At 40.6% G+C, this 27,741-nt stretch overlaps 1 pseudogene; it reads right to left on the bottom strand.

Annotated features, from left to right (window-relative positions):
* Positions 1–12,447: 12,447 nt before the first annotated feature.
* On the bottom strand, positions 12,448–13,107 carry LOC143631997 (auxin-responsive protein SAUR36 pseudogene; annotated as a pseudogene).
* Positions 13,108–27,741: the final 14,634 nt, after the last annotated feature.

The raw sequence follows: 27,741 nt of genomic DNA, 5'->3' as shown, positions 1-27,741 counted from the left end.
ACATGACTGGTGTACCTCGAAGTAAGGCAGAGCATAAGCTGAGTGTGACCCGGCTTTTACGCCAGTCATACAAAAGCGCAGAGTAATGGGGGCGGAACAAGCTAACGCGTGTAGAACCCAAGTCAAGGAACTCCTTGATGCGGGCATCGTACGCGTTAGCAGATATCAAACATGGGTTGCAAATCCCGTTATGGTACCGAAGAATAACAAACAATGGCGCATGTGCATAGATTTCAAAGACTTAAACAAAGCATGCCCCAAAGATTGTTATCCGTTACCCGAAATTGATCTTAAGGTAGATTCGTTAGCACCGTTTCGCCTTAAATGCTTCCTGGATGCGTATAAGGGGTATCATCAAATCCACATGGCTGTAGATGATCAGGACAAAACCGCATTTCGGACGCCCGATGGCACATTTTGTTATCAAATGATGCCATTCGGACTTAAGAATGCCGGGTCCACATATCAACGCCTGATGGACAAAGAGTTCATTGCCCAAATTGGGAGGAACTTGGAAGTCTACATGGATAACTTGGTCATCAAAAGCCCTGACGCAGAAGCGATGTTGAAAGACATCGAAGAAACTTTCAACAAGCTCAGGAAGATAAACATGAAGCTCAACCCGAGCAAGTGTTCCTTTGGGATGGAAGAAGAGAAGTTCTTAGGGGTCATCGTCACTAAAGATGGCTTCAGAGCGAACCCTGAAAAGGTTGAAGCCATTATCAAAATGGAATCACCTACTACCATCAAGCAAGCTCAGGCACTGAATGGACGACTAGTTGCACTTAACCGCTTTTTGGCAAACCATGCGGATAAGTCGTTTCCTTTCGTGTCAACATTGAGGAACTGTTTAAAGAAAACGCACTTCCGCTGGACACCAGAAGCGGAAGCAGCTTTTCAGGAGATTCGGTCACGCTTGATTGAACTCCCAACGCTCACAGCACCAGAAGCGGAGGAGGAATTAATCCTATACCTTTCCGCCACAGATAGAGTAACCGGAGCAGTCCTGCTAGCAGAGCGGAAAGGCATCCAGATGCCAATCTACTATGTTAGCCGTGTCCTAACAGACGTAGAAACCCGGTATGAAAGGCCAGGTCCTGGCCGACTTTATTGCAGAATTATCGGTACGTCTAGGCAAACGTTCTAGGCAAGCCCGAATTATCGGGACGTCTAGCCAAATGGGCAATTGAGTTGGGGGAATATGCGATAAAGTACAAGCCAAGACCAGCTATGAAAGGCCAGGTCCTGGCCGACTTTATTGCAGAAGTCCCCGCTTCGCGGGAGAAAGAGTGCCAGGAGGAGGCTCAACCCTCCCCAGCACAGGACATCAATGATGTCTGGCGACTCTACACTGATGGAGCAGCCAGCAACGAGGGTTCAGGCGCAGGGTTGAAATTAACCAACCCAGCAGGCCAAGAATACACTTATGCTATTCGACTGGACTTTCCAAGTACGAATAACGAAACCGAATACGAAGCATTCTTGGCAGAGCTGAGAATTGCGCGTAAAATGGGAGTGAAAAACTTGGAAGCCCACGTAGATTCCATGTTAGTAGCCAATCAGATAAACGGAACGTACACGGCCGTGAACGAAACAATGGCCCTGTACCTCGCACAAGCAAAAACCCTTATGCGCGATTTTAATGATTGTAAAGTCATACACCAAGCGTAGCGAAAACAAATCTGCGGATGCGTTAAGCAAGCTTGCATCATTAGCCTTCATCCATTTGGGAAAGGACATCCGCATTGAACTCCTTGAAGCACCATCAGTCCCGCACAAGGAAATTTGTGTCATCCAAACCGGTACAGAAACGTGGATAACACCAATAATAAATTACCTTGCAGCGGGTATACTACCAGAGTCAAAAACACAGGCAAGAAAAATACGTTGTAAAGCATTAAACTATCAGCTCATTAATGACATCCTTTATAGACGTAACTTTCTTGGCCCACTCTTAAGATGCGTGGACAACCAGGATGCTGACTACCTCCTAAGGGAAGTACACGAAGGCATCTGTGGAGTACACGCAGGTCCACGTGCTGTTGTAGCTAAACTAAACAACGCGGGATACTTTTGGCCGGGGATGCATATGGATGCGCTGGCATACATCAGAAAGTGTAGGTCTTGCCAGCTCTACGCACCCAACACGCATCGCCCGAAGAATGAACTTGTTCCAGTCACCTCTTCATGGCCATTTCAGAAGTGGGCCATCGATGTAACAGGCCCATTTCCTACAGCAGCAGGAAACGTTCAGTTCCTAGTGGTAGCCATCGACTACTTCACCAAGTGGATAGAAGCAAAACCCTTAGCCCAAACAACCGCAAAACATATTAAAAAATTTATTTGGGAATTTATTATTTGTCGTTTTGGACTTCCACAGACTTTGGTGAGTGATAACGGCACCAACTTTGCTGACAAGAAGCTACAAAAGTGGTTAGAAGAACTTCAAATCACCCACACCTTTACCTCAGTGGCACACCCGCAAGGTAACGGTGAGGTGGAAAGAGCAAATAAAAGCATCGTCGAAGGCATAAAGAAAAGACTCCTGGAACACAGATCCGGCTGGGTAGACGAAGTTCCACACGTCCTTTGGGCAAACAGAACGCTGAAAAAGGCCAGTACGGGAGAAACCCCGTTCAGCCTCACTTATGGCACTGAAGCAATGATCCCAGTCGAAATTGGTTTACCCTCACCAAGGGTCTTGATTCAGCCAGAAGACAATGATGCGGAAAGACGGTTAGACCTTATGTTAACCGAGGAACGCAGAGACTTAGTCGCAGCGCGTGAAGAAAACTATAAGCGACAAATGCAAAAGTACTACAACACGCGGGTAAAACTCTGCAACTTCAATGTAGGAGACTACATATTGCGTAACAACGAGGCTTCAAACCAAGAGCGCCCAGGAAAACTGGCACCGGTCTGGGAAGGACCATACATTATCAAAGAAGTTTTGGGAAAAGGCGCATACCGGCTCGAAAGACTCGATGGCACTCCTATCCCAAGAACATGGAAAGGAGCTCAATTACGCAAATGTTACATGTAGATCAATTCCAAACTTGTAAAGAAAAGGCCTAGAGCCACTTCTAATGGAAATGATTCTCCTTTCACATTGTGTTGATAGCCTTACCTTTATACATATGAACTTCCCACGCTGATATGCCAGTGTTCACCGCATAAATATGGGAAGAAGTAAGTCGTTGCGTGTGGAAGGCGGCAAAATCTGCATAAACACATAAAACGGTAAAAATTTCTAAGGAAAACCTTCACGCAGGTCAGCTATAGGTAAAGTTTAGTCATCCCAATAAATGAAAGTGACGGTCATACCCGCACAATCATGATAAAGGAAACTGAACATTGACCTATTGGCAACCGCGCGACAAAAGGTTAACTTATTCAAAACACTTAGAAAATTTCAAAGGAAAAGATGAGGAAAACTTCCACGCAGGTCAGATATAGGTAAAGTTTGGCCATCCTAAGTGCAAGGACGGTCTTATCCGCACAATCACGAAAAAGGAAGCAAAACTTTAATTTATTACCTGCCACGTTGAAAATTTAACTTATCTAAGTACTAAAGAAATTGCTAAGTTAAATCAAAATATGCGTGAAATAAACAAGGCAGGGCATTAGCAAATAATCTTTATTCCATCAAAACTCAAATATTACAAAGATTGCTGGGTACATACCCGCATACAAAAGAAGCTATACAAAAATAAAAATCTACTCTAATGGTGGAAAGGGATCTTAAGGATCAAGCTTCAGGACCACTTCCACTTGGACCCGCACCATCAGTAGAGTGTGGCGGTTCAAGGAAAGCTTTAAGGATAGCTAGCCCATCATCAGCAGCAGCAATCTCGTTCACCTTCTCTACCACCGGATGCGGGAAGGCAGCATACTGATTCACTGCTTGGTCATACGCAGCTTCAGTATCCACATTGTAAAGAGGGAAGTTGGAAGGCGGGATGCCATGTTCAACAAACCCTAGACCAATCAGGAAGCCAACCTTTTCCCCATCCTCATGAGAAGCGTTGAGGGCTGCGCTCATCGCATCGTCATATGATGTGTTCGTGAACACCCGATGCACAACCTACAAAACAGAAGTTTGTCAAACTCAAGAGTAAGGAAAAGCGTAAAGAAGTTAGAAGTTAGGAAGCTGCGCATACCTGCGACAACGCTTCTCGAAGAAGCCATTCCTTGGCAACCAGAGCCTCCTGGAGGGCAGCTTGAGCTTCGTTACGGGCGCGTTCGGCTTCGTTCTTTGTGAGGTTGGCAAGCAACACATCTTTGGCTGCAGCCTCTTCGACGCCCTTTAGCTTACGCTCAGTGTGGTCAAGCACCCCCCTCTGGTTCAAGATCTCTTGGAGCTTCTTGGCATCTTCCATGGCCAAGGCATCATGAGCCTGCTGGAGCCTCTCTAATTTGGCTTTAAGTTCCTCATTTTCGATGCGTAGAGGCTCAGCAACAGCTTCAGCCTTGGTGGCCCTCTCGGTTGCGTTCCTGGCAGTTTCCTTGGCCAGCCGAAGCTGTTCGTTAACAGCTTGGGCAGCCTTGGAACGGGCCTCCAGACGAGCCTGAATGTCAACCTCAAGGTACTTGAAGGCCTTCTCCTTTTCCGCAGCAACGGCTGCAAGCTTCACATTCTCCTCCCGGATGGCCCGCGCCTGAGCCACTTCAAGGCTACGCGCCGTCTTTAACTTGTCGTTTTCACGACAAAGTAGCTCGACGCGCGGCTGCATCCGGGCGAGAAGGATTCTGAGCTCGTTGGACAGCCTACCTTCCTGGTAGCTGGCCATGGCCTCCCCCAGCGCACCGCTTGGGGCGGCGTGACGCGCCCATTCCACGCAGTCCTCAGCAGTACGGAGGGTCGTTCCTCGGCGGATCTTCCACCGAGGAGCGTACACCTCGTTGGAATCACGAATTGCAATAAAACAAAAAACAGTTAAGAGAAAGAAATGATGAAAGGGATATAGGCCAAAATAACCCTACGCACCTGTAGGGTCGACAACAGGCCGATAGCCACCAAACCCATCACCTGAACTTAAGGGATATCCATCCAAAAGGTCAAGAAGACGGGAAGGAGGCAAGGATTGGCTAGACGCCCCAACCCCAAACGTACCTGAAGGACCGGCCGTAGTCGCAGGCGCCGGAGGAGACGTGGTGGAGGCTGCCGCGGCGGAAACCAACGGAGGTGAACTCACCGGAGGTGAACTCACAACCGTGGCCGCGGCTGCGGAAGAACCCGCAAGAGAAATCACCGCTGGCTCAGTGATGGATTCGGTGAAAATGGCACTGACGGCCGGCGGGGATAAGGTTACAGCTGGAACAGTTGGCTCAACGGGATGAGCAACTGAACCAGTACTGCAAGCAGGCGTAGCCGCCTGGGTCATCGCCTCGGGTAGGTTGACCAAACCTACCTTCATGGGTCCAGAGCTGCTCCCTCCCGCTCCACTTTGGAATGCCGTAGCATCCACGCCTGCACGAAGACAAGATATATAAGTATAATAGCGGAAAGATAAGAAGTTAAAATTATGAACACTTACGGGTCTTTTTGAGCCTGAAGGTGGGAACAGGCGGGGACGAACCCGATGGAGCCGGCCTCTTCGTACCGGTTACCGTCGTCGTCCTGGCCTTCTCGGAGGTGACAGCCGTTTCAACCTCCGGAGCAGTGGTCTTAACACCACCGGGGTTCCCCGCCGCCTCTTCACTCTCGGTCTCTGACTCGGACCGATTCACCGGATCGGCAGCGGAGGCAACCTTCGCCTTCCCCTTCCCGCCGGCAGCCTTCTTCTTCCTCGCCAATAAAGGACCATCTGCGGATTCCTCATCAGAAGATGACAAAATTAGAGGAATTCCCGCAGAGGTTTGAGCATTGACAGGACGAGGGTTAAAAAGTTCTTTACTTGGCCGCCTGGCGCTCAGAATACCGTGGCCTGGCAGGTAAACCTCCACGAACCGATCCGCCGTTTGCTCAAGGATGGGCAACTCGTTCTCGTCAAGAGCGCGAGTACCCATCCGAGCGGGACCACCAGCCTCCCGCGGCTGTTGGAGAGACTGCAAGTCGTTACCCTCTGAAAATAAAGAGATGGTTAGAATAAAAACCCTAACCTAGCAAATAAAATAAAGCATACCGTAAGGGACAGAGTTCAAACCGTATTCGAGGACGATCGGCACTTGCGGAGTCTCAGAGCCGGCATCCTTCCATACCCGGCTCATCCCGAGCATCACCATCCTGGACTCCGCAAACCGGTAAACCGGAGTCTGGATCCGGGAAATCTTGGAGAACCATTCCGCCTCCTGGTAGTTAGAGGCGTGAAGGTTGGGGAGTGCTCTCCCGTTCTTGAATGTCATCGCAATAGGGACGACACGGGCATAGATGTAGAAGAACTCCCGCTTCCAAGACCGAAGACTGCGCTCGGTGGCGCAAATCTTCAGACCCTTGATCCGGTTGACCAGGGTGTACCACCCTTGGATGCACCTCCAGGAGTAGAAGGTCATCAGGCGGTCGACATGGGGCTCTACACCCATAATGAGGCACACCCACTCGAAATGGCGGATCTTCGCGATCGCCATTGGGTGTACCTCCGTCAAGTGTACACCGTGTCTCTCCAGAACACGGTACACAAACTTCGTCAATGGGAACCTCAGATTCCCATAGACGAAGAATGCAGCGTACACCCCTATCTTGCCCTTGGGGGCATCGTACACCGTCTGATGAGGCTCCGGAAACTCAGGCTCGAAAGGCTCGAGCATGAACTTCCGGACGATGTACTGGTAGAGGTCAATAGGAAGAGCGCACTGGCACTCGCCAGCAGTGCTCTTGTCGTCCTTTTCGGACGTCGACGTCGGGTTCTCGACAAACAACTCAGACTCCTCGGCAGTGGCCTCAAAATCACGGGTAGAAGACATGTTTTGGATGTACAGCAACGATTTCAGAAGAATGCTCGACGGAATAGTGAGTATTCGCCGGAAATCGTTTAGAAGATGAAGAGAGAAGTGAAAGTGTGGACTAAGGTGCACCCTCTCGCCCTTTATATACTCATCGCAATTAATGCGATGAATTTAATGCGGAAGAGAGAGAAATCGCAGGTGCAATGAAACTATGACACGTGGCAAAGAGCAAGCTGGCAACAGCTGTTGAAAAGACGCGTGCCATTAATTTCGCGGCCACGCGCCCGAAAAATCGCGCCCACGCGCCTGAAAAAGCGCCTGGAATGACCATATACTGTCACGTCGCCATAACTTCCTGCACGTCCTGACACTGTCAGAAGAAACCGTCAGACGACGTTTCAACAGTTTGGACTGTTCTTATCCTTTCACCAACTCTTCGAATTTCAAAAAGATTCAAAAGTAAGCGGGAAAATACCCCTTACCTTGGCAACCAGGTAACTATAAGATAGGTGCGAGTACAGTGTCAAGGCAAAACCCTTCACATACTTAGCACCCGCAGGGAATTGAAGCAAGGAATACCTTGGAAGTAAAGTAACTATAAGACGAGTGCGGGTACAGTGTCAAGGCGAAACCCTTCAAATACCTAGCACTCCGCAGGGAATTGAAACCAAGAAGGATCTTCTGGGCCATGCTCGCGGAAACGGGATTAACATCCCCGCATAGTGGGAACGTCGAGAACTAGATTGTTTGAAGCTCCAAGATAGAATTGGTTGTTTTAACATAATTGATCACTATGTTCAAAACTACTAAAACCTCATGAAGAATCTACACAAGTGGAACTCAACGCTCCTGACTTGCGAGGAGGTTACACACCTACCTGCATCATACCCAAAGATCAAGCAGAAAAGTCGGGAATTTCTGCGTGACATTAGGGAAACCGCGGGAAGAATCCCCACGGACAACCTTAAAACCAAATACTTTTCAAAACCCCTTGATTAAGTCCAAAGTTCACCTCACTTATTAACAATTCATGAGAAGAACATTGGACTGGGGGGACTTGAAGAGGTAGGTCCCAGTAGAGCCCAGTTGGACCCGCAAGACTCACCTTGAAAAGGGACGTTTGCGCAAGGACCAACTGGTTCTGCAGGACCCACCATGCTCAGAGATGAAGACCTTACGCGCAGTACGCCAGCTGTTCCCGCAGGGAAAGCCTCCCAATGGTGAAGTATCCCGCCTGTCCCCGCAGCTGCGGATACAAGCCATCAGGGAAGGCTACCCCGCACTAATAGCAAGGCTACACGCACAAGGCACTCAATAATTCAGTGTCACCTGAAGGAATGAGCAAGGCGGGAATACTCCCGCCCAAATGAGCCAGTCCGTATGCTTCTGGAAGATCTTTCGTACTATACCTGCCAAGGTATGGACAAAATAGACAAGATCTGACCAAAGCAGCCTATGAACCAATCACAGGGTGACAGCTCACCGACAACAGTACGAGGAGGAGCATGCTCTAGTACCGTTTGTCACTATTAGCCGCTGCCTACTCACCAACCCTTGTCGTGGCACGCACATAGCCTGCAGTTGGTGGAAAGGGAACAGTACACAGCCGGCCTTGTCACTATCAGCCGCTGCCTACCCACCAACCAGCATGGCATGTGCGTAGCCCATAGTTGGTAGAACAGGAATATTATACAGCTGGCTGTACCTGTTTGGAAACCTACCTTCGGCTATAAATACTCCAACACCTTGGAACGGTATCATCATCTGGTATTTTACCTTCACTAGCTATTTCTCTCAATATACACTTATATTCAGAGCAATCTAGTCTGATTCTCACGCCGGAGGGTGGTCACAAGGAGGAACCCCCCCCTTCTCAGTGACGAGCTCACGGTGTTTTTTTTGCAGGTCATCTGAAGAACATCATTCTTTACCGGACCTAACCCTCGTGGGAAACATCTATTTAACCCCCAGATTATCCGTAATCTGCCCGGGGTCACTTAGTGTTTCTTCACTCTTACACTTGTTACATATGACTCCATTGTTACCATTTTTTTTAAAATAATGGACTAGCCACACTGTTTCCAGTTTTATTTATCTGATATGGTTGGGTTTCAACTTTCAAGCTTCAAAGCAATAAAAGTAAATCACAAACAAGGTTCTGAAAACCGAAAACGCTCGGTTGGTTGATACAGGAAACGATCACCGACTATCACCAATTGAACTAAACCCTTAGGTTTTCTTCTTTTTTCAGGTGAACCGTCGAACCAGTTGCTCAAGTGACTCAGGTCAAACTGGATTTAAGATATCACATGGGCCAAACCGGTTACAAGAGGTGTTGGTGTCATTTGAGGGGAGAAGTTGATGAAATTTCTATTTTCATTTGAAGACAAATGATTTTTAAACTTAAATAGAACTTTAAAACTATTAATATTAATGTAAGGTCGAAGATTCAAACGTGGTATCTATAATACAAACATAAATAGCAATTGACAACTTATCTACCATCATTATATATATGATGACGACCCTTATTATTTAAATAGCTTCACAATAATAACAATGTTATAAGACCATAGTATATTTTCATACTGTTAAAAGTTTTTTTTCCTCTATTTAAATTAATTATAGTACTGTATTTGTATTCATTTTCATTTAAATTGTTTAGAATGTCATCCGGATGTTCAGAAGATGAGATCGACTATAGTGAATAATAGTTGATTTGGCAATAGGTCCGGTGCTTCTCAACTTCTCAAGTTAGCAAAGTAACTTTGTAAAAAACTGAAAGCAAATTGATTTTAGTACTTGTGGATCATTCAGATTATTTCATGCCTAGGGTGTAAAGTTAAGTGTTGAACATAATATAATATTAACAATTACAATGATTTCAATCCTATAACAAATAGTTAAAAGGTTTGAGATTCCCAATCTCAACTAAGGTCGAAATAACTCGTGTATTTTGACCTTGCTAAGTTGTATTGTACTTATAATGTTTGTGGTTGTAATGAAACTTGGATTTGTTGGTAAATAAAAAAACTAAGATCGAAAATTGCTTAAGGTTTGGAAAATAAAACTAATAATTTATACTTAAAATCGACTTGATCAGCTAAACTCAATAAAATTTTATTGTCTTTTTCTTTTTTTACAACAATAGGTTAAAAAGAACCCCCAAATTTTCAAGTAACAAGGTTGTTCATAAGTCAAAATTGAAAGGAGCTAGACTTAACTCAAGCCTCCAACTCAGAAGCTTATAAGTTAACTCGGCTCAACTTGAAATCCTCTAAAAGAACTTCAGTAGTTTAATGTTGAGGTTGAACTTTATACTTATGTCAGTGTACTAAGTTTTATTGAGATTTGAGTGTAATCACCAATATTCTACAATTGACATCTTGGAAAGTTATCAGCCCAATACAAATCACAACTTATTAAATATATGACTAATAAAATGTAAAAGGTACTGTAAACTTTTTACACATTAAACTATATTGGTTTACAAATCAAAGCAAACTAGCGATTTAAAAAGGAGTAAACCAAAGAATGATGACTTAGAAAAGCGGGTTAAAGTTGTATACAGCTAAATGTTAAAGGGTTATCTTAATTATCACTCAAGGTTGTATCAATTTAAATAATTATAAAACAAAAATGGTTTATATAAAACAAAATTTAACAATTTATTATATTACTTTAAATAGTATAAAGTAACGGAGTTGATAAAAAGAGAGATTGTGTGTCTAAAGGTATAAAAGTTTCCCAAAACTCCTTTATTTCCAAATTAATGTTGTTTAAAAATATTTGTGTGAAAACAGAAATCAACAAATCGACTATATTTTTTATATATTTTTTCTTGAAAAGTAAAGACTCGTACACCTAGGATCGCCATGTTATAAATTGTATCACTCTTACGTCTAAGGAATAGAACGTGGTGACCCGGTCTACTCACACAGAAGGAAACTCATAACTAGGAAAACCCCTGGTTCAACCTAAACCAAAATGCTTCAAGCGACACTTCAACCTACAACCTCTCATATGGAAAGTGATGGAGCTACCGTTGAACCAATTAGTAACCCCACTAGGCTGGCTTAAAACAGTTTAATACACCACAAGTGGTTTTAATAAAGAATTATATTCGACATGAATAGACATGATTCATTTAAGTACCATTTGCATTGTGTGCAAAGAGGAAGGGCGACATGGAATATGTGTTTAGTGTCTATTACCACCTACAAATGAAAGAGACTTAACATCATTTACATTGTTGAATAATATGATGTAGTATAGGTGATGAAGTTTTTATTTTCCAATGTCCTAATTATATATATGGAAATAATAGATTAAACGAATGGAAGTTGATTTTTATTTATACGTATAAAATACATATATTTTATAGATATAATATTAGTTATCGTGCATATATGAGGCTTATTTTAAGCCTTGATATAAACACTACTTATAAATTGAATGAATTCGATCTCAGTATTCATGATATCATGGGGTAAAATTGATAAGCCTTAAAGAAACGCCAATGTGTGGGTTTAGCGAGCTACCATTGCAACTCCATCAACATATTCTCTCGTTTGATAAGGATACGACAATTTGACTACTTGGTTTACATAATCTTTAATACAAAAATCAAGATAATAGAAAACGTGTATGCTTTCTCTGTCATTGGTTTTTTCTATAATGAAATGAAAGTTTCTTTGCAAGGGTGTTTTTTTTGTGTGTGTGTGTGGGGGGGGTGGGGGGGGGGGGTACACACCTTAGTAGGGTTGGTTGGTTGTAATACTACCTTGAAAACCAATGGACACATTACGGACTGAACCATGAATATAAAGAATTTCCACTAACCTCAAAATTCATTTTTGCTGCATTGAGTCGGAATTCAAAGCACTCTACTATCGGTTCAAAAGAACCAAAAACGCTTGGCATGTGCTTCAATGAATCGATTTATTTCAACAAATGTAAATATTTTCTAAATATGGATAAAATTCATGACAAATTTTCTTAAAAGTTAAAACCGTATGCCATGATTTGTAGTCCAACACTTCTAAACTTTATTATCAAGAGTAAAACAGTGTATTTTCATAACTTGACTTGCGAGGAAGAGCCAATGCAAAATATAGAGCATGTTGCCGAACCACGACTAGTGTTTTTTACAACCCATTATATTTGATTTTTCACCACTATAAAAATTAGATTTGATCTTGGTCTTTCTTCATTTAAAAACGTAAATAGTTATCTACAACTTTCATACCATTACCAAAGACCATCTGGTAATTGACATATTTTCCTACACAATATACTAAATCCTTCAAAGCAAATTAAAGAAAATGGAAAACGAAACTTTTATACACAAAATAAAAATCTCAAGAAAATCTACACCTACATCCTTTTTTAAAAGCAGAAAAACCAAAAAAAAAAAAATACAAAGCGGTTCAACTTTACCCAAAAAAAAAAAGGTTTAATACATTAAAAACTCTAGATTAATTTTACACATATCTTAAAAAATAAAATGAAAATGAACCAAAACACCTCTAAAAACAAATAACCCTAAATTTATCATCATCATCATTATCATCATCGACGTTGCCACGTCAGCAACTTCCGGCAGCCACAGTCGGCGGCAATCCTCGTCTTGACAGTCTCAAAATCCGAAAAGCGGTACGGTATAGTAATCCCACCAGGATGATCATGTCCATACTCCTCCTCAGCTTCCTTCAACAGCTGCCCAAACAACGGATGATTAATATATATCACCGGGACCAACACCCTCTTATAATCTCCATCTTTCTGACCAACATACACCGCCATCTTACCCTTCGGCACCACCGGCAGCTTTTCACCAGAGTTTTTTGAACACATGGATATTGCTTTTGTCTTGATCTTGCCACCCCAGTTCAAGATTTTGGAAATGGTGGCTGGTGACCGGTCTAGCCGGTGGTAGCCGGTGGTGGATGACTGGTTTTTCCGGTGAGTTCGCCGGAAAAGTGAAAAAACCTTGTTTTTGATCAAGAAACCTCGGATTTTGATTTTCATGGTTTTTTTTCAAGATTTTGAAAACCCAGATCAGGTTTTGTATAGGGTCATTGGAACTGAAATCCTTTTTGAAAAAGATTGAGTATTTATGGTGGTTTGGTTTGGTTTGGTTTGGTTTGGTTTTATATTATAAGAACGGCCAAGGGTCTACCACGGACATGGTTTTATATTTGATGGTGTTGTATGTTGTAACGAGAATCACAACTCACAAATTTGTGTGTTTGTTTTTGGTGTTCATGAGAGAGATAGATGGGAGTAAGTGAACAAATGTGAAGAAAAATAGAGTGTGAAGGTGTATATATAAATAGATATATTATGGATGAATGCACACACTAGAAATACGTTAAGTGTGTGTGGTTGAATAGTACAAAGAGAGCTGGTCGTGCGTTTGATATAGAATAAGAATAAGAAAAGGTCTTTAGGTGGAACTTGTCCGCTAGATCTGCCACGTGGAACAATCTGAATGTTAGCATATTATTTTGTCCTGGTTTATGTGTGAAATTGTGAATGGAATGGAATAAAATATAATTTGAATAGTATTTTTTTAATGGAAAGTATCATTTTATTGAAATTTAATATACCCTTCCAATAAAAGGGAAAGACACAAATGATGACTAACCGGCGTTTGGTTACGAAAGGGAAAGGCACAAAGACGCAAAGGAAAAGGAAACGCGGTTAGAAAAGTAAGAGGCCGTTTGTAAAAAGAATTATAAAGTATTTGCTTTTTTTTTTCTATATAAACGACTATCCTAGTGTCTCTTAAAGAACTCATAAATCTATAATGATATCACAAGACTAAAATCTACAAGTAACGTCTTTAGTACATGCATTGATATAGTTAGACTACAAACACTTTATTAAAGCATTTAATGACATAGATGATCTTCAATTGTATTCATTGAACTCTCTCTTTACCATGCTGATGTTAAGGGAAAATCCAACATGTTTTTCGGTCTCTCCTCTTTACAAACACACGCCTATCCATCTCTCCTCTTTTTCATAGTTTTTCATGTAGGCGATACAGTCGAACCTCCTGACCCTTTCCTCTCATCCAAGACTATGCTACGTATTTCATAATAGATGTCTGTTAGGGCACGGAAATTTGACACTGTGGATACGTTATCATGACATATGTTCTAGGATCAGTTATCCTTAGACAGATCCTGTCAGGATCAAGGATCCTCAGTAATTGGTATTATTAACAATTGTTTCTTGTGTGTAGGTTGTTATTTAATAAGTACAACGGCTCCAAGACTTATTCTACCGGATATCTCGCTATTGGACTTGTCAAACATGTGGTCAAAGTCGAGGATGAAGATAGTGGGAAGATGGCGGATTTATAGGACTTCTTGTTGAGACACAAATAGCTGAGTACTGAGGATATGTTATTCTTGAAAACATGTCTGGATCCATTATCCATCTGAAGAGTTCCAGAGCTATGTTTAACGGCTGTATGACCAAGTCTGCCTAAACTTTCGCTACAAGACTCCTTTATGCACGTGGTCAAAGTTATGGGAGCAGCTAGTGGAGTAGTTCCTTAAAAATAGGGATTAGTTATTATTTCTTTTCTTTATATACTGAGATTATGATCGATTAGGAGATTCATTCAACACATGTACTATCACACACATTAAGAGCAGAAACTAGCATTCTCTCTACACACTAACATACTTTGTAATCTCGGTCATTGACTCCACAATATTTGTAACCACCTTTTATTTACCAATATAATCGACGGTGATAGTTTTCACCGTCCGGGGGTTTTTTGTGCCGGAGATCACAATAATCATATACTCGTCGACCAAAGGTTACCTTGTTGATCATTGACTAAAGTAATTCGACCAAAGATTATCTTATTAATCCTTGACCGAAGTTATTTTACCAAATATTGCCTTGATAAGTTTTGACCGAAGTAAGACTATCTTGGTTAAGGGCTTTATCCCTCGTGATCAAACCTTTGTGTTCACCAATATTACAATTACGCACTTGTCATTAACGAGTTAGCACCTTACCTCACATAACAGATTTGGATACTTGATCCTTAGCAGATTTTTGTCCAAAACAGTTTGACGCCCACCGTGGGGCAATTGGTGCTATAATCCATATTATTCTTATCATTCTCAACTTTTTCATACCCATATCACTATCAATGGCCTCTCAATCAACCTCTGCTTCATCAACCATGCCGGCTACGGTTCCTCCCTCATAAAGGACTTTGCCACCGATGCCTCCGCCAATCACGGGAACGCAACGGCCTGCTGCTACTGGGAGCAAAACGCAACTACCAGTCTTCCAGAGCTCAAAAACCGCTGCTGCTGCCCCGGTGGTTAATACTATCAGTGATGTTTCATCTATGTTTTCGCAGGTTAAGGCATACATGGAACAGCAGAACAAGACTAATCAGAGGATCCTCCGTGAGATAGAGGATCTCAAGAAGAACAAGAGGCCAACAGAGGATCTCACCCCCCTGATGCCAAGGATGCTGGATTTCACCAGTCCAGAATCCATGGCACAATTATCTCAAGGATCATCTATCCTTCAACAGGGGTCCATGGGTCAACAGGCTCAAGGATCCTTGCTATTCCAGCCAGGATCATCTATCCTTTAACAGAGGTCCATGAGCCAACAGGCTCAAGGATTTTCGTTAGATCAGCCAAGGTCGACTAACCTCCAACAAGGATCCATGGGTCTTCAGAATCAAGGATCCTCATATTATCGACAAGGATCGGCCATTCTTCCGCAGGGATCCTATGGTACCCAACCTCAAGGATCATTCATCCCAAATCAAGGATCCTTCTTTCCGAATCAAGGATCCTCAGGCGTCCAAAATCAACGATCCTCCAATGTCCATGAAGGAGACATAATCCCCATGCAGACTATAACCTCTAGAGGACCAACTCTCATCGCAGACTCCTCTTATCCCATCTACTCATCCGAGATGCCAACCTTCACTCAACAAAGAGGTAACTTGTACGATCCTTTATCCTTAGATGCTAACCGTGGTTCCATGCAGGATGCAGGTATCAACCAAGCTATGGCCAAGGAGCTACAGAAGCTCAAGGATATGATATCCAGTGTTCCCGGGGTTATAAGACCAATCCCCGAAATACCTGAGGGAAGCCACAGAGTATCCAGATTCGCACCGCCTATCTGTGATGCTGAAATCCCGAAGCGATTACAAACTCCGAATATGAAGACTTAAGACGGGACCACTGATCCTGAAGAACATGTAGCACAGTATAGGGAAAGGATGAAGATCATCCTATTCCGAAGAGACTCAAAGAAGCTTGCCTATGCAAGGGCTTTGGATCCACACTAACGGGAGCCGCTCTAAAATGGCTGCTAAGTCTTCCTCCTTTTTCAATTACTTCTTTCTCTCACTTAGTTAACTTATTTAACACTCAATTTTTCTGTAGTCGGAAATTTGAGAGGTTAACCAGTGATTTATATCGTGTCGTCCAACCTAGTGATGAATTCCTTAGGGATTTCGTCACCAGATTCGGCAAGGAAGCTATGGAAATCCCAAATCTTGACATGACTACTGCTGTTGAAGCATTCAAGATGGGAATTCATAAGAGCTCCCCCTTTTATGATGATTTAGTGATGACTCCATGCAGGACATTAGACGAAGTCAGAAATAGGGCATTAAGATACATCTGGTTGGAAGCAGACAAAAGGATCCAGGATCATCTTGGGGGTACAAGCAAAACAAGAAACCCCCGAAAAGAATAAAGGATCCTGGAACAGGAATAACAATTCGAAGCCGTATGCCAAGTTCAACAATCAGAACGTACGGGCAGTTGAAGAAGGAGATGACGATGAAGACTATCCTTGCATCTCCGACTATTGTTTCTCTGTGGATACTCATGGCTTGATCTGTGCCATGAAGGATCTGGGAGAAAAAGCAAGGTGGCCACGAAAGAATGAAAAGGTTGTCGGCTTCAAGGACAAATCTAAGTGGTGCGCCTTCCACGAAGACTTTGGCCATGCGATAGACGAGTGCATCGGTTTAAGGAAGGAAATTGGTTACCTCCTGAGTAAGGGCCACTTTAAAGAACTCTTGGGAAGGAAGAAATCCAAGATCCAGGATCCTGAAGACCTTCCACAGAAAGCAACACCATCACCGCCAGATGCTCATGTGATCAACTTTGTCTCTAGAGACTACGAATTATTTCAAGATTCTTGTGCCATAAGAGAAGATTCCGTAGGAGAATTCGAACTGGACGACGAGAGAAGACCGATCATCCCCACTACTTGAGTGACTGATCAGAGAATATTTTTCAATTCAAGGATCCAGGATCCTCATCAGAACAAGCTGGATATACAGACGGTCAACTTCATCTCAGGAGGTTCGGACATATGTGGAACTTCCTTCTCTGCAGCAAAAAGACTCGCTAAAGAGATGAAGATGGATAGCGGAGATCAACAAATAGTGTCAACCACCTTAACAACAGACAAGAGAATCTTTTTCGATGAGGAAGACAAAATGAACATTCAGGATCCTCATCACGACGGTTTGATTATTACTTTATTTATCTCTAACCATTATGTACGCAGGATCCTAGTAGACGGTGGCAGCTCAGATTATCCAACATGATGTCCTTAAGAAGATGAACATCCCGGATTCAGAAATCATTCCTAGAACTCCGGTGCTAGTCGGTTTCAGTGGCGAAACCAAGAAGACACTGGGGGGACATCAACCTGCCAATTTATATCGAAGGGTTAAAGTCATACAAAAATTTTGTGTTATAGATAACCTTTCCTGTTACAAGGTTATTTTAGGTAGGCCGTGGCTCCATGGAATGAAGGCTGTAGCCTCAACTTATCACCAGTGCATCAAGCTGCCTACTCCTTGGGGAGTTGTAAAGATAGTAGGTGACCAAGCGGAGGCCAAGAACTATTATTCATCATCAATGAAGTCAACAGCTAAGCCAACCATAGCATAGTAATTACAGCAACATCCTAGGGACGTGCAAGCTCGGGAGAAAGACCTTAAAGAAGTATCATTGGACATCGAAGATCCAGAAATAAAGGTGTTCTTAGGATCTAGTATCCCTAGTAAGATTGAAGAGGATATAATATCATTCTTAGGGCAAAGAAGATCTACTTTTGCCTTCAAGCACTCGGACATGACAGGTATTTCAAAAGAGGTAATCACTCATAAACTCGGCCTTGATTTATCTGTTAAACCCATCCATCAGAAGCGAAGGAAATTCTCTCCTGAGAGGAACAAGATCATACAAGAAGAAGTTGAAAAAATTCTTAAGGCCGGTATGATCAGAGAGGTTTAGTATCCTCGATGGATAGCTAATGTGGTCGTTGTTTCAAAAAAGAATGGAAAGTGGAGAGTGTGTGTCGATTTTACTGATTTAAACAAGGCATGCCCCAAGAATCCTTTCCCGTTACAACATATAGACTCCATGGTGGATGCAACGGCAGGACATGAAATGCTTACCTTTATGGATGATTCCTCTGGATTTCAACAAATTCAGATGGAACCATCTAATCAAGAGGATACAACATTCATGACTCCTACCGGCATATACTGTTATACTGCTATGCCGTTTGGACTAAGAAATTCAGGGGCAACATACCAAAGATTAGTCAACATGATGTTCAAGGATCAGTTGGGTAAGACTATGGAGGTCTACATAGATGATATGGTGGTGAAATCAAAGAAAGTTGAGGATCACCTTAGAGACCTCGAGGAAGCATTCAACATCCTCGACCAATATAACATGAAATTGAATCCGTCAAAATGCCACTTTGGTGTTAAGGCTGGAAAATTTCTGGGATATATGGTGACTAAGAGAGGAATTGAAGCAAGCCCCGAGCAGATTGAAGCCATCCTCAATTTGAAATCCCCTGCAAACACAAAGGATGTCCAAAGGCTCACAGGAAGAATAGCTGCCCTCAATAGGTTCATCTCAAGATCCTCCGAGAAGTGCAAGGACTTCTATGACATCCATAGGAAGAATAAAAAGTTTGAATGGACGGAAAAGCATGAGGCCGCGCTTACAGCCTTGAAGGATTACTTATCCTCAGCTCCAGCTCTAATGAAGTCTGCGGATGAAGAATCCTTATACCTGTATTTAGCTGTCTCAGGAAATGCAGTAAGTGCCGTCTTGGTAAAGGATCATGAAGGTGAACAACATCCCGTATATTATGTAAGTAAGAGTCTGTTAGATGCAGAAGACTCTGTTAGATGCAGAAGCCAGGTACTCTCATCTTGAAAAATTAATTCTTGCTTTAATTATGGCTTCTACTAAATTGAGACACCATTTTGAAACTCATCCTATTATTTTGAGAATTAATTATCCTGTGAAGAATGTTCTTAGAAAACCTGAGTTATGAGGTAGAATGGCCAAATGGGCAGTGAAGTTAAGTGCATATGATATCCAGTACGAGTCGAGAACAACAATCAAGTCTCAAGCACTGGCGAACTTTGTGGCTGATTTCACTAGTGATCTACATAAAGAAGCTGACTTGGAGGTCCAACAACTGGAAAAGACCAAGGATCCTTGGATCATCTTCACAGATGGATCATCCAACGTAAGAGGAACGGGATTGGGCATACTACTGAAATCTCCACAGGGGGACATAATACCCCAGTCCATTGCATGTGCATTCCAAGCTACCAACAATGAAGCAGAATACGAAGCACTCATAGCAGGTTTACTTTTAGCCAAAAGTATGAGGATCAGGTATCTTCAAGTTTATATGGATTCTTTACTCATTACTAACCACTTTAACGGTTCTTATACCGTAAAAGGTGAAAATATGATCAAATATTTAGAAATTGTGAAGGAATTAACAAAATCCTTCGAAGTGTTTAGTATAGTACAGGTACCAAGAGAGGAAAATGTTGGGGCAGACACCTTAGCAATTTTAGACTCATCCCTAAAAAATACCAGAAAATACGAAAATCCCAATTATTCACATACTCTCGCCAGCAATAGAAGAGCAAGAAGTTGGGAAAATAACAAGTGATAAGCAGATTGTACTTTGGGATCCATTATCCTCGGACAATCAAGGATCCTGGATCCTCCCGATCATAAAGTACATTCAAACTGGAGAGATCCCAGCTACGGAAAATGCAAAATCCTTCAGACTCAAGGTATCGCAATATATTTTATTAGATGATATGCTATACAGAAAATCTCTTGCAGGTCCATACTTGAGGTGCATCGAGGATCCTGAAATTCAGGAAGTACTTAAAGACTTTCACGAAGGAGATAGCGATAACCACACAGGTGGAAGAGCATTATTTTTCAGGATACTCAGAACTGGATACTTCTGGCCAACAATGAAGAAGGATGCAGTGCAATATTCAAGAAAATGCGATGCTTGTCAAAGACACGTGAACATCCTTCATCAGCCAGCGGAGCCTCTATATTCTATATCCTCCTCATGGCCTTTCATGAAATGGGGTATGGATATTGTAGGCAAACTACCAAAAGCACTAGTTGGAAAGGTCTTTATGCTTGCTATGACTGACTACTTCTCCAAATGGATTGAGGCAGAAGCATTTGTACAAGTCCGAGAAAGGGAAGTGATATCTTTTATTAAACGAAATATTATAACTAGATTTGGTATTCATGCTGAAATTGTTTGTGACAATGGTTCCCAGTTTATCGGGAATAGAACTACTAACTTTTGTGACAGTTGGGGCATCAAAATGATTACTTCAACTCCGGTTCATCCTCAAGCCAATGGTCAAGCAGAGTCTAGCAACAAGATTATCATCAACAATTTAAAGAAGAAGCTAGGATCCAAGAAGGGAAAATGGGCTGAAGAACTTCCTTATGTTCTTTGGGCAGACAGAACAACTCCAAAGAATGCAACGGGCCAAACACCCTTTTCATTGGTGTTTGGATCCGAAGGAGTAATTCCCACAGAAATGGTGGTTCCTACTGCGAGAACGAGCATTCGTGATCCTGAAGCCAATGAAGAAATACTTCTTGAAGACTTGGATACTATTGAAGAACTCAGAGACCTAGCAAAGATCAGAATGACAGCTTATCAACAAAGGGTAGATGGGGCATACAACAAAAATATCAGAATCAGAAGATTTCAAGAAGGAGATCTAGTATTAAGGAAAGCCTTCCAAAACACAACAAATCCGGCTGATGGGAAGTTAGCACCCAAATGGGAAGGACCTTATCAGATTGAGTCGGAGGCAGGAAAGGGGGCATATCATTTGCTCACAATGGAAGGCAACATGTTACCAAGAGCATGGAATGCCATCCATCTCAAGAAATATTTTTTCTGATCAGTATCCATTATCCTGAGAGGATATATTATCCAAAAAAGGATCTAGGATCCTTAATTCGGTAACATCTTTTTGATCAATTATTATTTTTGGATTATTACTGTTAATTTAAGGATAATATATTCTTAACACTTTATTTTTTTTCCAAGTTTTGAATAACCACGCAGGATTATATGAATCATTTGATGTTCAAGAGGCTGGCCACCTCTCCTTTGTATTTGAGGTATTATCTTATTTCTCTTGGCCTAGCCCACGTTTGGATATGACCACCGATGGTCATATCCCCTACGGTTTAAAGGTTTTCACCTTTCTCACGATCGCCAGTTGCGCAAGCTATCCGATGTATAGTCCGGGGCAGCGGGACCAGTACACACTTAGTGGCCGACAATTTCGTTGTTTCTGGCTATATGGAGGATCCTACGATTTATGGTAGACGTACCATATCCTAAGGTTTAAGGGGTTTTCACCTCTTCTCAAGGGCCTTGTCGCCAGTTTAATTCTAAGGTTTAAGGGGTTTTCACCTCTTCTCAAGGGCCATGTCGCCAGTTAACATCCGTATTTTGGGCTTGTCCCTAGTTGCACGGGCTTGTCCCCAGTTGCACGGGCTTGTCCCCAGATTATTATTTGGGCTTGTCCCCAGTTTAATGGGTTTGATCCCAGTTGATATTATAAATTATTTGGAACAGATTTTCTAAGTTCCTTCTGAAGATCAAGAAACTAAGGATCCCGGATCCTAAAGCTATTCCTTCAAGGATAACTAAGAATTCAACACTTCTGGTAACTTAGGTCTATCTTGACCTTCTGGGAGAATAAGAAGTTTTGAATATCTAGCTTGAAGGGAAGTTCTCAAGGAAACTCTACAGATATATGATAATTATATCTAGCTTGTCAAATCTCATATGTTTTTGCAGGAAGTTTGAAATCAAAGGCAAAATGACAGCTGTGATCTTATCACAATCGCCATTTTGTGGGCAATTGTTAGGCACGGAAATTTGACACTGTGGATACGTTATCCTGACATATGTTCTAGGATCAGTTATCCTTAGACAGATCCTGTTAGGATCAAGGATCCACAGTAATTGGTATTATTAACAATTGTTTCTTGTGTGTAGGTTGTTATTTAACAAGTACAACGGCTCCAAGACTTACTCTACCGGATATCTCGCTATTGGACTTGTCAAACACGTGGTCAAAGTCGAGGATGAAGATAGTGGGAAGATGGCGGATTTATAGGACTTCTTATTGAGGCACAAATACTGAGTACTGAGGATATGTTATTCTTAAAGACATGTCTGGATCCATTATCCATCTGAAGAGTTCCAGAGCTATGTTTAACGGCTGTATGACCAAGTCTGCCTAAACTTTCACTACAAGACTCCTTTATGCATGTGGTCAAAGTTATGGGAGCAGCTAGTGGAGTAGTTCCTTAAAAATAGGGATTAGTTATTATTTCTTTTCTTTATATACTGAGATTATGATCGATTAGGAGATTCATTCAACACATGTACTATCACACACATTAAGAGCAGAAACTAGCATTCTCTCTACACACTAGCATACTTTGTAATCTCGGTCATTGACTCCACAACATTTGTAACCACCTTTTATTTACCAATATAATCAACGGTGATAGTTTTCACCGTCCGGGGGGGTGTTTTGTGCCGGAGATCACGATAATCATATACTCGTCGACCAAAGGTTACCTTGTTGATCATTGACTAAAGTAATTCGAACAAAGATTATCTTATTAATTCTTGACCGAAGTTATTTTACCAAAGATTGCCTTGATAAGTTTTGACCGAAGTAAGACTGTCTTGGTTAAGGGCTTTTTCCCTCGTGATCAAACCTTTGTGTTCACCAATATTACAATTACGCACTTGTCATTAACGAGTTAGCACCTTACCTCACATAACAGATTTGAATACTTGATCCTTAGCTGATTTTTGTCCAAAACAATGTCGATCATATTTGAGACCCCCATAAATAGTTTAAATTTGACTATTATTATACTTTTTTTAGTATATCTTTTGTATTTTATACGTTTTTCTATAAATTTTTCATATACAATAAGAGAAAAACAATAACGTGATCATTATCACCGACAATGGTGCTTGTTTGATACGAATTTTATCAATTTTAGTCTTATTCTTACATGTAAATTTCTGTCATGTACATGTTGGATACCTTATTACTTATTACGCTTTGGATATCGAGTATACTAGTTAGAGAACCCACAAAGCTTACCACGTGGAAGCATATTTGAAATTTCGAAACCCCAATTCTGGATGAGGGGCCTTGTGTTGGAAGTCTGGAGAGACGCTTAGAATTCCGAACACAGTGTAGACGAAATTGTGGGCTCTCTCTCTCATCTCAATATAATTAATGGGTGTTGAATCTATATAGTGTTGTCAGTGTTGTGACTTGTGAGAGATATGAATGTTTTTAAAGACATTTGTAAGAGCGTGCACAAATCATTTTCATCTATATCTCTATAATTTAACTAAAACACATATTTAATTTTTTAAATTTTGTTTATTTTTTTTACCTCCTACATCCCATTCTTCATATTTTACCATCTTACTCATACACACTTTTATTTATTATTTTTTTCTCTTTCTTATACACTCATAAAGCTTTCTTTATAATTTAAATATATTGATATATACTATTGAAGAGCAAAATAGAGAATGAGATATGAATACTCTAAATCTAATGTGACAGTCTGCGGGTTTATAGCATTGTGGATGCTCTCAGTTCGTTACCATCACCCGTTGAAATCCCTAGGTACTTTTATGATTGCTATTCTAACTTCTATATAATTTGATTACCAATTGAAATTGAAAATATAAAAACTAAAATCAATAGATTAGTATATTACTCTAATGATGAAAAACACATAAAGAAAAATATTTATTGGCATGACTCCAATAGACATGTATGCATGCTCTGATGATTGAATACGGTAAGTGTCTCCTAAAAGAAACTATAAGTAATGAGTGTTCATCTTAACAAACTTCTCAAGGTTTTGTCCGTCTTTTTTTTTTGTAGGACAAGTTCCCACATATTTCCCTAATTTTGTTAAACTTTTGATAACTTTAACATATTTAAGCACCCAACTTCCAGCATCGATATTTCTTTCAGTCTATTTTGGATGCAATTTCGTTCGATGCAAAGTTCTCACAACATAGAAACAAACGAAATAATTAATGTTTATATTAAGTGCACATTCATATAAATATTTATGTTCAAAGTTGTTGAAAATACACTAATATTTCTAGGAAAATACACTCACTGACTCACTCACCAAAATTTCCAACAAAGTTTTCCATTTTTAAGGATGATTTTTGTCCTCGGATTTAAGAAAGATCACGTTTTAAAGTTCTATTGGTAACAATAACATGAATGAAAGTTCAATTCCATTGGTTGAAGGGAGTAGAAGAAATGAACTCAAGTTCAAATTTCATGTAATCATGTATAACCAATATATTTTCAGTAGAATCAATCCAGATCTGATGAATTACATAAATAGGACGAGGTCTAAACTCCCCATAGAATGCGTACAACTCAGCAAACAAACGTATATCCAAACGAAGAAACTAATTCATCGCATTGCTTCTTCCTTAGTTTACAAGTTCTTAGGAAGATTTGAAGCAACATGGCACGCTCAAACACACACACACACATATATACGCTTAGACATATATTATATATCGGTTTAGTTAAGAAGCACAAAGGAGTTAATTAAGAGGGTACAAAATCGAATAACACCTTATATAAACTAATTGAACGATTATTATTATTTAACGAATACTAGATAAATGAGCAAACTTGAAACCAAAGATTTTTTTTTCTTTTTTCCCTCGCCCATATTCTCTCCTCTCCCCTAAAATGTTAAAATGTTAATTTGACACTTTGTTTTGTATTTCAAATCACCATTCTCAAGATAAATTAACTTGCATGTTTTATAATTATATCACGTTAAGTATATCCCAACCTCATCAATATATATACTATACAGTTAATGTTTCACTTATTTGTTATATTATCATCTTGTTAGTTATATATATTTGAAACGGGATCAAATACATTTTATTCTTAACGTGAAAATAGTGAGAACGAATTTGTTGTTATTATTAAGTTTATTTTTATAGGTGTTTGCTGTTATTTTTTGTTCATATTTGCTAATTTTCGAGTATGAGATATAAGTATTTGCTTATTTATATTTTGTTGTTATTATTGAATTTTTTATTTTGCTGTTATAAGTATTTGTTGGTATATGCTGTTATTATTTTGTTCTTGATTTTGATTCTTTTATTATAATTTTTAGGTTTTTTTATTTGTTATTACAAATTATTGTTTATGTATATTGGTATTGTAGTTGTTATTGTTTTCTTACGTTTTAATTTATTTATAAATTGGTATTATTTAGTTATTATTTTCTACGTTCGCATGTTAAGATTAAAATGTACATGAGCCTTCCCCATATATATTTTATATTGTTTGTGTTCTTTTTTTACAATGTTTTTTTTCAAGTCCACAAATGACAGGATTTCAACTGCCCCTATTATTTAATGCTTCAGGCCCGACATGAAAACTCTCGTATATGGAAACCCTATCAATCGGATAAAACCGTCTCCGAAGTAGATGAGGCTCGAACTAACAACCTCTCCCAAAATAAGCAACCGGACTAACAAGACAGAAACCCGTAATAGTGTTTGTGATATTACATACACCGGTGACCAGACTATTAAACTATACGGTTTAAGTCTCACTTATTTATGATATGTAATCAAGTGGCGTATTTTTATTTTTTTGTCTTTTCATATGGTTTTAATTAACTACAAAAAGGATATTGTAACTTTTCAGTCATCTAAAGGAACTTAATCTTAATTTTGGATGGCTATAATTAAAAAATGAATTATTTTAAATTCTAGATTTTTCTTTCGGAAAACCAAATATATTATATTAATACAAAAGGTAACCGCTAGAAGGCACTCTCGAGTCTCAACACCACATCAAAATTGTACGGAACTTGAATTTTATTGTTTTCTGTGTGAGACAAAAAACAACGTCAATACAAAAAGGACGGCAGGCTTCCAGGTTCATCCGTACACACTACACATACGGATACGGAGATGCCGTTCAGGTTAAGATACTTAATTCAAGTGGAGGCTTATCAGTAAGTGGGGCCATATGTCGGCTGAGGTTCCATTTTGGTGGGTGGAAGTGCATGGGCTCGTATGATGTGGACCCGTTAGTTGACACACACGAACAAAAGTCCAATTTATTGACGAAAGAGTATTATTTTTCCATTAGTTATAAACATACTGTTTATATTTAAGGGTTGAATGAGTCATGCTAGTAGTTGTCGGGTCAAATCATATATGTCTAGAAATTTGACACGAACTTGAACATGATACTAACTTCAAAACCGTGTTAGACATGTGTATTAGTGATTTTAGTATCATTAAGTCTTTTTAGTTAATCAGAATTTATTTTAAAAGAGAAATGAATTTTTATGATTATATGAGTTAGGAGGTATAAAGTACGATGGATTAGTTATACCATACACCAATGTTTTCAGGCCCGGTCCGGACGTTGACCCGGACGTCTTACTGGGTCAAAGGTCGGACCGACCGGTGTTTAACCCGGGTGGGTGATGTTATAAATAATTATTATATTTATATATATACTTGAGTATTAATTTACTAGTTACTACGACTTATTGTTCACAATTATTTTGTGGATGGTTGATAGGCTCCAATAGAGTTGGGCTTTAAGGCCCATATAACAATTAGATCAACAACTCTGGCCCATCATTCTTTAAAAACCCTTACCAGTTACCCCTTAGGTCTAAAGCACAGCCAGTTCACGAGATCCATATATCGGCTGTTACCATGTCTTCTAACCACGACATTCACACTTTCACTTGTCTCTGTTCTATGAGCTTGTATTAGGGTTTTAAACCCAGACGACTTCATCTTAAATTCATTGTAAACTTGTATTGCTTTCAAAGTAAAGACTAACTCAAGTGATGGAGGCGAGTCTGATAAGGAAACTGAAATCTACGGTTCACCGGGTCCGGGCCGACCGCCCGCAAGACCCGGCCGGGTTATTAGAAAATGGGTCAAATACCCTGACCCGGACCGGTATTAGCACCGGTCGGACCGGGTTTCAAAACATTGCCATACACCAACACACATGGATTCACAGTCAGGCAAGCTCTAGGGGTATTGAAAGTTGTTTTGATTTACATTGAAAGTTATTAGAGAATGTGTTCAACTTGGCTTCATGATTAAACCATTTTGTTATTATTAAATACATTAGGCATCCGAAAATGCTTCTAGATTTGCTATCACGCAATGATTAAATATGTGTATCTAACTTGATTCATCAACGTATCAAAATATTTTTATATTTAATGTGAAATCACACTCGTATATTTATCTAAATTCATCAGCATATCAAATACTTTGGTTTCCTCTTAATCTCTTAATATAATAAATATGAAGAGGCGATCTCTGAATCGATCAGAGGTAATATATCAAAATACT

The sequence above is a fragment of the Bidens hawaiensis genome, unplaced genomic scaffold (assembly GCF_021521415.1).
Source record: "Bidens hawaiensis isolate Kalapana, Puna unplaced genomic scaffold, B.hawaiensis_p1.1 tig00006359_1, whole genome shotgun sequence".
NCBI lineage: Eukaryota > Viridiplantae > Streptophyta > Magnoliopsida > Asterales > Asteraceae > Bidens > Bidens hawaiensis.
Note: the sequence above shows the minus strand (reverse complement) of the source record. Positions and strands in the feature narration are given on the sequence as shown.